The sequence below is a fragment of the Tympanuchus pallidicinctus genome, unplaced genomic scaffold (genome assembly GCF_026119805.1).
Source record: "Tympanuchus pallidicinctus isolate F22 unplaced genomic scaffold, pur_lepc_1.0 scaffold14, whole genome shotgun sequence".
NCBI classification, from domain to species: Eukaryota; Metazoa; Chordata; class Aves; order Galliformes; family Phasianidae; genus Tympanuchus; species Tympanuchus pallidicinctus.
This window is the reverse complement of record NW_026294659.1, coordinates 16,958,401-16,973,426: the sequence shown is the minus strand read 5'-3', so window position 1 is coordinate 16,973,426 and position 15,026 is coordinate 16,958,401. Positions and strand designations below refer to the sequence as shown.

General features: G+C 43.4%; 1 protein-coding gene across 3 annotated transcripts in view; it reads left to right on the top strand.

Annotated features, from left to right (window-relative positions):
* HUNK (hormonally up-regulated Neu-associated kinase) overlaps positions 1-15,026 on the top strand; it is a 57,144-nt gene that overhangs the window by 2,458 nt on the left and 39,660 nt on the right. The window contains exon 1 of one of the 3 annotated variants that reach the window (XM_052674079.1): positions 1,128-1,221. The exons of the other annotated variants lie outside the window; for them this stretch is intronic. The gene's annotated coding sequence lies outside the window, so the exon portion shown is untranslated. Of the gene's footprint in view, positions 1-1,127; positions 1,222-15,026 lie in introns of those variants that run through there. 3 annotated transcript variants of the gene reach the window in all.

Here is a 15,026-nt window from a genome sequence, read left to right as displayed (position 1 = left end):
TCTCTGGGCAACCTGTTCCACTGCCTCGCCACCCTTACTGTAAAAAAACTTCTTCCTTATATCCAATCTAAATCTCCTCTTTTTTAGTTTGAACATGTTCTTCCATGAGAAATGTTATTGCCGTGGCAAAGTCCTTCCACAAGAGCAAGCCAAGTGCTGGAGAATTAGGAACCATTTGGTACTCCATTGTCAGAGCCCAGGTGAGCAGTGTTGGGCACAGACTTCCCAAGAACAGCTAACAGAGTCAGGTTGATGCTAACAGAGTTACCCAAGGCATGAGTAAGCAGCTGTGTGTGACAGCCACGCTTGGCCATCTCTCCGTGCCCACCTCCATCCCTCAACCCCAGGAGTGACATCGCACTCATCTGGAGTTTGAGGAGAGTGTTGCCCTGTAATGGAATGGCATTGGCCTGCATTCAGCAGGGCGAGGGGCAAAGACTGGCCGGGCTTAATCTTTGGGTATGTTAATTTGCGGGGAAAGTTAATCTGCAGGAGTGTGCACTTAAAGTGTTTGCAAGTGGGGCACAGTGAAGCAAGATGAGGAAACAAAGCCCTCTCCTGCAGACGGCTCACTGGATTGCTGTAGTCACTGCAGTTTTCTAGGCTGATGCTTTATGAGCCTATTATTCCAGGATTAGCGCCTGCATGTACTTTGAGATAAAAAATAATTGACATCTGATTTCTGTCTTGTAAAGCCGTTGTCGAGCAAGGGCGCTGCCTAAGTTTCAATAAAATTGCAGTAGTAGTGTGAAGTAGGGGTCTTACTGCTAATGCCTGGTAGCTGTTTTGGCACAGTCCAAGCTGTTACGGTCACCAGAATATCTGATTTCAGCGAGGGTGCCCAAGCAGGTTTTGATTTGCAGCAGACTTTAGTGACTGTGGAGGAGTTAATGCGCATTATTGTTTCAGAAAATTGTGTATTTAGAAATGAAATCTGTGGATTAATGAGTCCCCAGCCAGGCTCAGATCCATTGCACTGACACAATGCATTGTACAGAATCAAGGCAATTGCAGAGCGAATGCCAAAAATCTGCCATTACCTCACCCTGAAACGGCTAGAAGCTGAAGAGGTCTTCAAGAGAGCACAAGATGCTGTGTGCTGTGGGCCAGGCGCTAGTTGCTTTACCAGCTGCTCCAAGGGCAGCTGGATGGGCTGTGCACATTGATTGCAGTGCGTGGGACTGGAACCAACAGCTCCTGAGCACGAGAGGGTGAGCTAAGGTGAGGCTTTAAACCTTCACTATGAATGTCTGTAGCACTGGATTTGAAATCAAATCTTTTGCAGCACTTCTCGGGGTTTGTATTACCAGCATGTCAGGCATGTTATTATTGTCTGGGCTGGAGAAATGTTTGGTAATGCCTGATGCAATTAAGCGTATTTTAGCTGAGCACAGGAGAATGTTGAACAGATTATTCTTTCCATTGCTTTTGAATAAAAATATCACAGCCTATAATCTAACATTTTTGGGTAGAAGGCTGATTTGTTAGATCAGCGCAGGCAGTCTTTATTGCCAGTCCTAAGGAAACAGTTTCTCTCTGAAGAGCGAGCCAATTTAGATTAAAATTGTGGCTATGAAACCCTGCTGGGATAGCTGCATTGTTATCCTGCTAACTTGTGGAGCCTCTGCCCAGGATACTCCCAGTTTGTTCCAACCCTTGCGCTTGAGGCTCAGCATGGCCTGTCACCGGGCAGCAGAAAGCAGCCATTGCAAGATAATGTTTTCTGTAGTTCTAAACAGCTGAAATTACATTCCTGTCAGTGCAGCAGGGGTATGCTTTGTTGGTAGACTGACCGGATCGTGCCATCTGCTGTGGACCCCGATGAAATGACTCCATAACCCTCAATGACTCCGTGTGGCATTGCAGGGTGGCCCTATATTGAGGGGAGAGAATGGTGTGAGCTGAAGTCTTCATAAGCAAACTTGACCTGAGATTGCTTTTACCTTACTTTGAAGTATAATCTTTGTCTCTACAAAGAGAGAGATGGAGGTAAATTGAGTCATTTGATTTCTCATCTGCTGAAAAGTGTGTTTATCAGTTTCTCTAGTGCTATTGTTACACTCCAAAAGGGCCATTTTTAGTTACAGTTAGTTGAGTAGTTTTCTGTAACAATGTTAGTGGGAAGCAGCTGCTAAAAATACAGTTTACCAGCTTTTATGAAGGTAAAGCAATTAATATTGAAAGTGGCCTTTTCACAAAAGGGTTTGCTTTCTGAATGCATTTCTGTATTAAAAATACTTTAAAAAAGAAAGAAAGAAAGAAAAAGAAATTAAAAAGCTGTATTAGAGACTCGTGGAAGTGCTACGTGGGCAATGCAAGCGCCCTGCAGAGAGCTAGCAGCACCCATTGCAAACCCCAGGGAGGGAACAGGGGAGGTGATCTGAAAGCACACCTGGGCAGCGGTCTCACAGGCTCTCTGTCCCCTGCTGGTGGCACGTTGGTGGCATGTAGTTTTGTGAAATGCATTCAGAGCATCGCTGGCACGTTTCTGTTTGAACATCATGCGTTCATCAGTGGGTGCGAGGCTTGGAGAAGCTGCACCTTTGTTTTGGGAGCTCTAGATACCTCCAGGGAGGCAAAATGAGATGCACTGGTAGTCTGGCAGGTTGTGTGACTGCCCTGCATCAGCCAGCATGGTTGTCTTCTGAAATCCGGCCTGTGGCTGAGAAAACTGTTAGACAGCTTTTACCTTGGTCTCAACATCTCATTTCTAATCTCCTGCTCGTGTCAAAGGGTGGTTGTTGAGTTGCTTCTGGATGTACCACTGGAAGCAAAGGCTGGAGCGATGTGTTTTGCACCATTTCCATCTTCCAGCAGCTTTTCCTAGAATAGTCACCAACCATTCAGGAGAATATAGGCAGGTGGATGTAGAGAAGCATGGACAAATTAGTGCTGGTGGATAACAACAGATGTTACAGTGCCATATTTCCCCATGCTGTGTCAACTTGGCCTTGAGTAAATTTGCTGTTTTCTTCTTGTGTTCCACCATGGACTTGAGAGAATGGAGGCTTGACTTGGTGGCTAGATGCCTTTGGGCATGTTGGCAGATGAGATTTTTGCCTCCTTTCTGCCCTCAATGACTGTGCCACCCCTGTGGCATTCCTCTTCTCCGTTTGGGAAACAAATGTGGTGTGGGATTCCCACTGAGGACTTCTGCATCAGGATTCTCCGCTGTCAGACTTGTCTGTGCCCAAGAGTCAAAGCTGCCCTATAGTATTGCTGGCTTGGGAACAGAAAATTGTGATTTATGCTCACACATAGTCCTAGGATCTTAACCTTTGATTTGAGTTTTCAGGTCTTTGTGTGCATGCGAGTTGCTTTAGAACCATCTTACCAAGCAGATGGGCCAAGAAGTTATTTCTTAGTAAACAAAAGCCAAGTTTCTGGTGTTGTCACTGGTCTTCCAGTTCCACGCTGTCCTTTTGTCTGCTCCAAAAACTGTAAGGCTGCAGGCTGCTTCTCCTTCAGTGATACTTGTATATCAGTTTCTTTGACGTGTTTGTGCTCTCACTGTAAATATTGAATGAGTAGTTCTCTTCATAGCCATTTCTCTACACATTTTTTAATTTTATCTATCTCCCAAAGAAAAGCTTGTTTAGAGAAAGTACTTACCATGAATTTGTGTGGTGGCTTTCTTCAGGGGTGCTTTTCATTTTTATTAACAGCTGCCAACCGTTACACCTGGGTGATGTGTTATGATGCTGCTTGTAATTGTAGGCACCAAGGAAATGAAATGAGGGTGTTCCTGCAGCCTTAATTTTGACATTCCTGTGCTTTTAAGTCTTTGCTTTCACAGCTTTGACACTATTCTTTTCACAGAGGCTTGTATATATGCATGTAGATGCATAATTTGTATTGAAGCCACTAAATGTGTGCTTTGTTGACATATGATACTTCAGAGAATGATTTGAAGGGTGCTGTAGCAGTTGCAATGACACGAGGGAAGACTTGGCTGGAAGCAGGACCAGAGAGCTGGTTGCTTTGTCAGCACAAAATTCCCCAGTGTGTGTTACGAAACGTTTAAGAATTTGACAGTAAGGCAGACTGCTGATGTGCAGTCACCTGCTCAGTCTCGTGTAGGAGCACCTGCTAACAGTTTGTTCACAACTAGCTGCAACAGGCGCTTGTTATAAAGCTACGCTCTTGCCTCTAACCCTTTTCTATATTGCCCCCTCAGAGTAAGCAGGTATAGGCTTGAATAGGCAAGAGAGTCTGTTAATTACTGCAGTCTGTCTTCCGGGAAGGTTGTTTTAATATTTTTCAGCTGTAGCTTGCAACTTGCTCTGCACTGAGCCGAATTGATGCACATGTGGCAGTTGCTTATCCTCTTGAGATAATCTGCTTTCAAGTTTACATTCAGCGGTTTTAAGGATGTCACTAACAGTGCATGTCAGCAGTGTGCTGCTTTTCATATAGACCATCACAATTTTAGTGACATAGGCGGGATTGAGGAAAGCTGAGTGTTTAAGTTGAATTGACACCAGGTGCTGATCTTATGTGGTACTCACATCTGGATCCTTGTGTTTGTTCTTGCAAGTTTTGTATTTTTAACATATTTAATGGCGTGTAAAGCTGTGAGCCTGTTTTTGCAGGCATGTGTTACCTATAAGTGTCTTGGCAATTAAAACATTTCTTTCTTTCTACGTTTTGCAGTTTGCCACATCTCTCTCTGCAGTAGGAGCTGGAGAATGCTACCATAGCTTCTTGCCTTTCAGTGGGCATAACACATTAGGCATCTCTGCCCATTTGCCCTTGTGAGTTGTTTGTTAGCCGGCACTCAGGAAAATTGAAGTTATTAAGGAGCAGCACTTACCCTTCACAAGGATATAACTCCGTGAGTAAAGCGGTTGTAAGATGACACAGTGACCCTTCTGGTGACTGAATTGAAATAATAGTCTAGAAACCAAGCTGTTGTGTTCTATAAACAACTGTATATAAATGAGCTGGAAGTCTGTGTGCTGATTACACAACTCTTCAAGGTCTTGAAGAAGGATCTTAACCCATCCATAACAGCCTGCTGTAGGGAGTCTGCTTTGGCAGAGGGTTGGACTGGATGATCTCTAAAGGTGCCTTCCAACCTTTAAAATTCTGTGATAACTAGTGGTTATGTAAATATTGGCCAGAAGAAGAATTACATCAATTGTTGGCTGATCTCGTTAAGGGCATTAATGTAGAGTTGCCAGTGCTTTTGGTGGGCTGATTGAGCTGGTGCAAATGAGGAGGACCAAGAAGGCTTTTTGTGGTAGGTTTTACTGGACGAGCTGCAACCACAAGCACGACCATGGGGCCCACATTAGGGCAGAGTATGCTCATTCCTAAGCTGATAAGGTAAAGCACTGCCAAACCTGTTTGGTATCGAAGCATAGTCAAACCTCCTCCTCATGAAGGGAAGGACCACTTCAGGAAAGAGGGTGAGCAGATAATGTGGTCTGACAGGGGAAAGCACCCATAAAAACTGATCAGAAAGCTGGTGCCACCCTGACCAAGCTTCCCTTTCTATGAATGCTTTGCTGCTGTACTGTGCTGCTGGGCTACAGGCTTGGCACTTCCAACACTTGTCCCAACAGAGCTCTTCTTGTTCATGGTGTGCCATCAGAGCTCAGAGGAAAATCACTGCAACAAAGGGAACTAAAAAAAGATAAGTTATATATACGGAAGTTCTTTTGCTCTCTGCCTGTTGTGGAAGATTGTCATGGAAACATTTTTTTTTCTTTTTTTTCAGGGAATAAATTTATTTTCTGTGGATAATGCCCACAAAGCTAAGAGAGAGAACATATATGTAAGAAGCTTCATTAGAGATGCCTAGCATTTGTAAATGTTTTATCTCCTATATTTGTATCACTACAAAGGAGGGTGATACCTGGTCTTCAAAAGCAGTGTCTCCTGTTGATGTAACAGGCATCTTTTTTTCTTTCTTTCTGTCTTCTCTAAGTCAAGTTTTGGATTTGATCGCTGAAATGCAAAACAGGGATTGTTTAGCATGGAGTATGGTACTCCATGATTACTCTTCAAGCCCGTGATCATGCAAGTGGGAAGCAATACTGACCACAAGGTTTCACACACATTGGTGTTGGAAGAATGTTATTTGGTATCGAATCTCTGCTTTTGTTTTCCCCAAGCAATTTGAGATCCTCATCCATCTCGCTGTGACAGAAGTTTTCAGCACTGAAAGGGCAAGTTGTAGTTTATCAAAAGCAGCTGGATAGGATATGGTTCATTTGTAACCAAAGCACAATGCATGCCTTGCTGTGCCTCAGCTCTAGCTGCTTCCCAGTGTTCTGACAGCATACTGGGACCATGTCTGGGTAGAGGAGGCCTCTGTTTCCCAGCAGTTGTCACACTAATTTTTCTCCATGATGGCTGTGAATAGCCATCAGCTTCAGACAGTGTAAGGTGAGTACTTTGCACATCTCAGCTGGTTTTCTATCTGCTGCAGTGCCTGTACATCAGGTTCCCATGTGCTTGTGTGACAAGACCTGAAAAAACATCTTTCCTGCTAGCTGATAATACCTCGAGCTCAAAAGAGATTTCGTATTGAGTGATGGACAGTGTTTTAGCATGTCAGAGAGCCCCTTTTTGCAAAATAGCTGATATTTGGAAAGTGATACTCAGCAAATATTTTTCCATTTCAATGGCTAGGCAAATCCAGCTGTTCCAGGCATTCAGATACACGCTTTCTTTTGGCAGTACATGGCCCAGGCCTGAAGGCTGGTTTTGACAAGTTTCTAAGGATTTCTTGAGGAACGTCAGTATTGCATCCTCATTTATCTTTGCCTCCGGCTTTCTGCCACCACCACGTCCATCATTCCCTGCATAATCTCTTTTGGCTTGTGTAGATATCCTTAGAGGCCGGGGAGGTAAAAAAAAATGTGCTCTTGTCCCTCGGGGGACACCATTATTGCTACCCCATTAATTAGCTGACCGAGAGAGCAATGAAAGGTCACCGAGTTTCTGCCAAAGGCTAGATAGACCCAGCCATGACCCACTGTGTTCTGCCCATAGATGAACCTGTATCCACACCCATATGTATCTCATGCACATTCAGCTGATTTCCATGTATAGCACCGAGCAAAAATGTAACTTGTTTCTGAAACTTGAATTTCTGTTCAGAATGTCTGGGAAGGGCAGAACTGCTGTCCTTTCTTTCATCAGATAAGGGTATTAGCTTCTGCTTGTAAGGGGGGAGTAGGCAGTTGGCTTCACAGGAACAGTAGAGTAATAGTATGTCCAGGAGAAGATAACAGTTGTTACTAGTGAAGTATAGCATGAAATTATCCATAAATACAGCGTGAAGTAAAAAACATATTGAAGGGAAGTATGGATGAGAATGGCTCTTCTCCAGTGAAGCGGAGCTGCTCAGTAGAAACAGACCATGTCAGACAAGGCACTAATGCATTAGATTAGCAGTTACCTCATTTTTCCTTCCCAACTGACTGGAGGAGGAGGAAGAAAAAGAGGGAGGAGGAATTACAGAAATATGGGGAATGTCATACCATGTGAAAGGGACTAAGGTAAACCATGAGGAAGCTCTGGAGCACAAGTCTGATGGGGAGCTGCTGAGGGAATGTGGGTTGTTCAGTCTGAAGAAGAAGAGGTTCAGGGCAGACCATATCATTCTCTACCTCCACTTGAAAGGTGGTTGTGCTGAGATGGAGGTTGGCCTCTTCTCCCAGGTAACAGAGATAGGACGAAAGGAAATGGCCTGAAGTTGCATGAGGAGAGGTTCGGTTAGGTATTAGGAGAAAAAAGAAATTCTCAGCAAGAGCAGTGAGTCAGTGGCACAGGCTGCCCGGGGAGATGGTGGAGTCACTGCCCAGGGAGGAGGTGTTCAAGAGCCGTATGGATGTGGCACTGAAGGACAAGGGCTGGAGAAGTACCTGGCATGGGCTGATGGTTGGACTGGATGATCTTAGTGGTTTTTCCAACTTTTAAGGATTCTGTGAGGCTCTCACTCACAGCCTTACCATGCTGTTTATTTTAAAGCCTTCATACGGTCTGCCCTTGCACATGGCATGGTGGGAGCAACCCCATAGTGTGTCCTTGCGAAGGCCAGTGCCTTGGCACATCAAAATTCCAGATTCTTATGGAAACACTAATTTTGCTGTGCTGATGCAGTAGGCAGCCAGGTGCGTGGGTGAGTTGGGCTGTCTGTAGCAGCAGCAATATTTGCATGACTCTTCATGACACTTTGTGTCTTCAGTGCCACAGAGCTCAAGCAAAGATCTCAGAGTTTTCAAAATTTGTATCCCCTTGATGTCACTGCTAATGGCTCCCAGAGTATTTTGCCTAGCTGTTCTAGGACAGAGCTATTCTCCTCACATGTACAGGCATTAGTGCCTAAAGGCATCATGGTCATCGTCATCCAACTTGACTTCCTAAGTAAGCTGATGTTCTCTTTGAGAGTATCTGTATCAGTGTTTTATTGAGTTATTGCATACTTCTAAGAGTGGGGAGGGTGGGAATTCAGAGTCTACTTTCATCTCAGTAAGACAAGATGTTCCTTTCACTGCTTCACTGCACCTGAAAAACATGGATTGTATTTGCAGCCTGAGTTTGCCCAAATTTACCTTTTGGGAAGTTAATTTTATTTTGTTAAGGAGCTGCCTATTATCTGCAGTCTTTTTCTCGTGCTGGTACTTGCAGAAAACCAAGTCACTGTTTATCATTCTTTTAATTAAAAACTTGGAGCTTCGGTCTGTAACTCTGTCAAGTACTTCATGGACCTCGGACTGTTCCTGAAACTCTTTTCAGAAGGAACTCTTTGCAAACTTTCAACATCATAACCAAAGTGCTTGCACCATCAGTTGGTTGCAGTAATCTAATAATAGTCCCTAGTGCCATGTGCAGGTGCAATTAATACCTTTTCTTCCTTTAACAAATACATCCTGCTTATGCTTTTTAAGCAGGTTAGCTGTGACAGCAAGATGGTTCATTTGCTTATTTAAAATAATCCACAATCCTTTTGCATGTTGCTGGGTGCTATCTTTGTTGCATTGTAGGTAATGGTAAGATCTTATCTTCTGGCGCTTTGATTCGTTTCGTTCAGGCTGCCTTAAATCTGAAGCATATGAATGAGCATACTCTGAACTACTTTGCTATTTAGAAAAGTTTATGCTTCTTTAGGGGCTGATTTAAACCTTCCCTGACTGTCTAGTCTGCCAACAGTGAGAGGTCCCCTGCATACTAACACATTTGTCCTGTACTGATCTCTGCAGTAGCTTTTTTTGTCTCTTGATAACTCCAAAACTTTGGGCTTATGCTGTCAGAGACTCCGAAGAAAAGAGAATATTTTAACAGAAGTGACTCTTACCCACATTTTTTTTAATTGTTGATTTTCCTAATGCCAGAGCAAATAAAAAAGAAAAAAAAAATATATTTATAATATATATATGATTCAGCTATCCTACAAAGAGAAATACAGAAGTTATCAAAGGTTGAACAGCACCACTCAAGAGTAAAGTGCAGAGATGATACTGCTTGTTTAATGTAAAATCTCAATGCAGCTCTCTCTGTACAGCTACTGAGAAGCCTTTTCAGTGTGTATATATGCATATGCATATATGTTTAACTCAGATTCAGTTCCTCCTATGCCATTCTTAGCGAAGCATACCAGGCAAAGAGAAAAGGTATCAGATGGCCATGGTTGAGTGGTTGCTCTTCTGTATCCTTGATAAATAGAACAGATGTTATTCTTGAGGCAGATCTTTTGCGTTGCTGTAGGTTTGGTTGATTGCTGACTTTGCTGAGATGAGTGACAAGGCTGTAATGAGAATAGATAACAGTTGCTTATCTTTTTGTGATACTTTTAGAAATGCTCTGCAGTCTTGTCTGACAGCAGTTCTTGAAGGGTGAATAGGATGCTATCATTTGTTAAGGAGTTGGGAGCCATGCAGGGCAGCCAGGAGAGCTCTGCCAGCAATGTCCCCTGAGCAGCATTAAGCAGATTCTCTGACATGGCTGGTATGGGCTGCAAGGCAATTTGGCCAATGCCCAGCAGCAGGCGTATTGTCTTCCTTACATGTTAGTGATGTTTACTCCTCCAGAGGAAGTTAAGTTTGTGTTTTGTAATGGTGCTTAGACCGACAGTTGTGGCAGAAAATCTCTGATTTCTTTCTGTCCCAAGCAGAGTATGTGTGGCCCTTTCTGAAAGAGTACAACTTACTGATTGCTGGTATGCATTTACTTGGACGACCCTTTTCTATAATGCTATTTATTAAGATACCAGAACTTATGACATAAGAAAATATTCTTTGCATTAGCTGTTAAATCACAGTAAATTTTATAGTACAGCAGAGTACCTTTTTCACTGCCCAGAGAAAAAGTTGACATTTTCTAATTCTTGGATTGAGTTATGTAAAGCAACTTCTTATATGTCTGTTTGGTTGGATGCCCAAACCAAGATACTCTTAAAGGGATTGCTTTCAGGAATGTACTGAGACTTGGGCAGGCTTCAAAGTTAGGTCTGTCAAATATGATTTGAATTGGCCACCCAAAATCACCAAGCAGCTTTGAAAAATAAGCTCAGATTTTTGTAGTAAAACAGTGGTAAATAGAAAGCAAGCTACGAATAATGCCTTTCACCAAAAGGAGGGAAGAAAATTATAGCTCACTGCAAAAGTTGTCTTGGGCACTGCAAAAAAGAACTGGAGATTGGCTTGTAGTAACGATGGCTCTAGGGAATATCTGCACGGTATTCCTATTTGTCTCATTCTCCTGGCTTAGCTTGAAAGTTTGCTTCAGGATGGAGGCCCGGGCCTTCCTATTAAGCGTCCTCTCAGCTGTGCCCTGTAACCTGTGAATGAATGGTCAGGATGACTGGGACAGTGCTGAGAACTGGCTCTGCTGCCTGGCTTGGCATCACCTCCAGCAGGGCTGCCAGAAGTAGTTCCTGGGGAGGAAAAAGAAAGAAAGAAAGAAAAAAACAAAGGAAAAAATTAAGGAAGAGGGGCAGATGGGAAATGGGGTGTCCCTCCAATAGTCCATAGCTGGAGTTTCTTCTCTTGTGCTGTGTTGGTCTCCTGGCCAAATCCCACGGTGCCTGCTGGATTCTTATTCAGACTGGCTTCCTCTCTGTTCAGCTGAAGTTCCTTTTGGCAGAGATCTGCAGGAACTGGCTTCCTCTTATTTAAAGCTAGGAGGGAATTTGCAGAGGGAAAATATTCAAGTGGTTGGAGGAGTGGGAAAGCTACTTAAGAGTCCTCAAAATGTCATTCTCTTATTATGGGAGGTCACACGCAGCCTTCTGTTCTCAGTAAAGGTAAACATGTCGTTAACACTTTTTTGTCAGACTGGTGCCACTGCCATGAAGTTGTTCTTCTAGTCGGTATTGCACGTGCCTGACATGAGTATTGTTTAAGACCTCTTGACTTTGACTCAGCAAACAGGTCATTGAGAAAACCCATTTACTGGCAAGCAGAAAGGCTTCTTTAGTGATGCAACCTTCTGCCAAGTGACAGCCTGCACAAAGACACTCAATCTGGTAGGCAAGAAATCCAAGGCTGCTTTTGGACCTGAGTCCTCTGAATGCTAGCTTACCATGTGACTGCAGTCATTGGCAGTCATACTATGGTTAAGTTAGGTTTTATTCAGGTGGAATTATGGTATGCCTTTAACTAGATGAAGCCTGATATTCAGCAGGGAAAAGCTGGGTAGAGAGAGATATTTTTATTGTAAAACCTCTGAAAAACATGCTGCTCTCTGTCAATTTTGCATGTGTTTGAATATTAGCCCTATGTATTGGCTCTGGGGCTTCCTTGGGGAGCTCAACAGAAAGCCACTGCATGCTGCAGGCCAGCTGAGCCTGAGGCAATGTGTGCTGGAGAAAAGGCAGACTTAAGCTTGGCAGCAGAATGCTGGTACACTTAGCCTTTTGTGGGGGATCTGGTGAGGTGTGTTTGCAGATTTGAGGGCAGGGGTCTGCTGCTTAGGTAAGTTGTTTCTCCATCAATAGGTTTTTCTCTACCTTGTAGCTGGGGAAGAGACGTGGAGGATGGAAAAGACAAGGAGGAGCCAAAGCATTGTTTGTCCTTGTGTAGGATTGTGGGGAAACCCAGCTACTTTCTCTGAACTGCCTTCTGTGCTTTGTTGCAATTCCTTGTGCTGAGGCATGACTGTTTACAAAGACGTTGCAAAATGTGCTTTCTCTGGTTGCCTCAGTCATCCAGCACCTGAAGCCCATGCTCCCAGTTTTCTTCAGACAACATCTGGCCCTCTGAACTGTGTCTTTTCTGCTTTTTCTCAGGTCATTGCTATGACTGTTTTCGTGCTGTCTGGTGCCAGCCAACTCCACCCCCTGCCTCTCTCTGCAGCTCCAGAAACCCTCCTAAAACACTGACTGGCAAAAATCCTCCACCCACGTGTGTCAAACGTGTGCCTTTGTTTGGGTGATGGCACGTGGCTGTATTTGCTGATGTTGCTCTAGCTGCTGGGTTCTGCAAGCATCGTGACTGTCTCTCCTCCAACTATCTTTGCAGAATAGTGGTGTTTACACTTCCCCCTCAGCTCCCTTCCAGTACACTTTAGCCCAGCCTGAACTATTTTTGTGCAACGATTGAGAGAAGCAGCAATTGCTCATATGATGTGTCACACCATAAACTTGGGAAGGTAATTCATTCCAGCAGTAATTCTAGGATTCTGGAACCAAAAATATGGCCTGTTATTCATCTCTGTATCTCATAGCATAATCTAAACCATTTATTTATTTACACAGAAAAGGTTTACCTAAAAGCAAAGTGTTGAATTTCAAGAGCCACTGTTGCTACATATTCAGAATAATTACTTGTTTTATCATTTGTTTTTTAGTTCTATGCCAGTGTTGGCCAACAGTTCAGCTCAGGTGATAGAGATCAGAGAGCCCCTACGTGAAACCTGGGAGAGCAAAACAGAATAATTGTTCTATCTGGAGTAGGTTATGAAAGCTTGAACGCATTTGTTTTATGGTTAGGTAACATCTACAGTATTTTCTATTTTGAATGCATTTTCCTTCTATATGGAGGGAATTTTCAGATGTGTACACAAATACATGAGGCTGTGCATATTAAATGCATTGGGGCACATTCCTTCTCCACTTACCCTGGTATAACTCTGGGTGAACTCAAAATCAGGGATACTGAGCTAAGTCGACCCTGGAATTACTGAGTGCACAGTTTGATCCTTAGAATTCTTCTGTATGCTTCAGAATTGAATTGTATATTCATGGAAAATACAAGAAACCTGAACAAACAATCACAAAAGCGACCAGAGCTCAGACAGTGCGTACCCATTTGCACAACTCTTGTACCATGGGACACATTTCGTTTAGTAAAGCAAAGGGACCCTACAAGAACGCAAAAGCAAAAAGAGCAGTGAAGAGGGAAGAGCAATTGACTAGGAAGGCAGGAAAATACATGAAAGGGGTAGGACAATCTGGGATGAGCTGAGAGGGAGAGGTACAGGTCAGATGCAGTTACGGAGAGTGGATATGGAAGTCGATAGGCTGCTTATGTGTTGGGGTCAACTGTGTATTTTTCCTTCAGATATATCAAGTTTTCTTTAAAGATCTTGGTTTTTGAATCAAGACTGAGACAGGGAGAACAGCATCCATCTGAGATATTCCTGTACTGTGGCATAGACTTAGGAGAGGAAGAAAGGTGCTGCTCCTCCTCCATGAGCAAAGCAAGATGGCACTGAAACCAGTGTCCTGTCCGGTATGGGAAATGAAGTCTCCTGTGGGCTTAACTGGCATTTCAATCTTTTCCCTGTGCAAAGCCATTTTGAAACAAAACTGTTATTGCCTCTTTTGTTAGCTGTGCTGACAGACCTCTTGGACCCAGTGTAAGGGATGTGGAAGGTACTGGAAGTGTAGCCGAGAGCAAAGGGTGGGTATGAAGTCAGCTCTGCTGAGGTAGGTAGGGTGCCTGTCCAAGCATCTGTTAAAATCAACGAGAGAATTTGTCCTTAAGGCACAGATAGCAAGTTCTTTGTGATAGTAAAGAAATTGCTAAGTAATTGTGTGCATGTGGTTGGCTCTGTCTCTCTGGTTCAGGTGTTTGCTCCTGTTGCCCACAGCTTTGCTCAGCCTGTGTAGGAGATATGCCTGCATTTAGTAATGCGCTTTTTTTAGTCAGTGAATTCAGGATGATTTCCTGATACGTATAACAGGTTGCTGCTCCATTTTGTTAATAATCCGTATTGCATATCCCACAGCTGTGGAAAATATCAACATTTTGATGTGTGGTTTTTTTTCCAACTTACGCAGAGGTTGTGTTGTGCTGCCAGCAAACAAACTGGTATATCATGTTTCTGTTACCCATTAATTTGTTCGTCCTCACCAGAATGACTTCTGTGGTTTGCTGTCCAAATAATCTGTATAAGCCTCTGTGTTCTTGGTTTTATCTCACTAGATGGAAGAACTTACTAATCTAGGACTGTTTCCTTGGTGAATCACCTGAGGGTTTCAGAAATGGTTAAGTAGAGCTCTGATTTGCCTGTTGTCTTATCTCACAATGAAATGATCTTTCTTTAATGTGACTAGTCAGGAACGTAGCTCGCAGGCATTTATGGCTCTGATGCTTCTCCACATTTCACCCAGGCAGCTGTCATGCATGTGGTGTTTAGCCTTGTCTTCTTATCAAAGGTATTTCATTAGAATAATCTTCTAACAGCAGAAATGGATCCAGATAACAATGTATACCACAACACTGACTTCTGGTTGTTAAACTATTAAGCCCAGACTCCTGTAGTTTTATTCTTCATGTCCTCTGCCAGTAAAAATTTGTCTTTGACTCAGTCAGTCAAATGACCTGGGTCAAATTTGGTTGCTGTATTTTTTTGGGTTGCTTTTATTTTCTAAAGGAAGACCAAATTGTTCACTACTTTAACCTTTCCTTGGCTTGTGGAAAGCAAGGTAAGGTTAGCCAAGCTGGGAACTGCCACATGCTTTGATGTGTGCTTGGCATTTCCCTCGTGAGGAGTGTGGCCAGCTGTGTTGTGTGCAACTTTGTCTGCCTGCTGTGGAAGACCAGCAACCCCAATGCTATGAGTTGTGA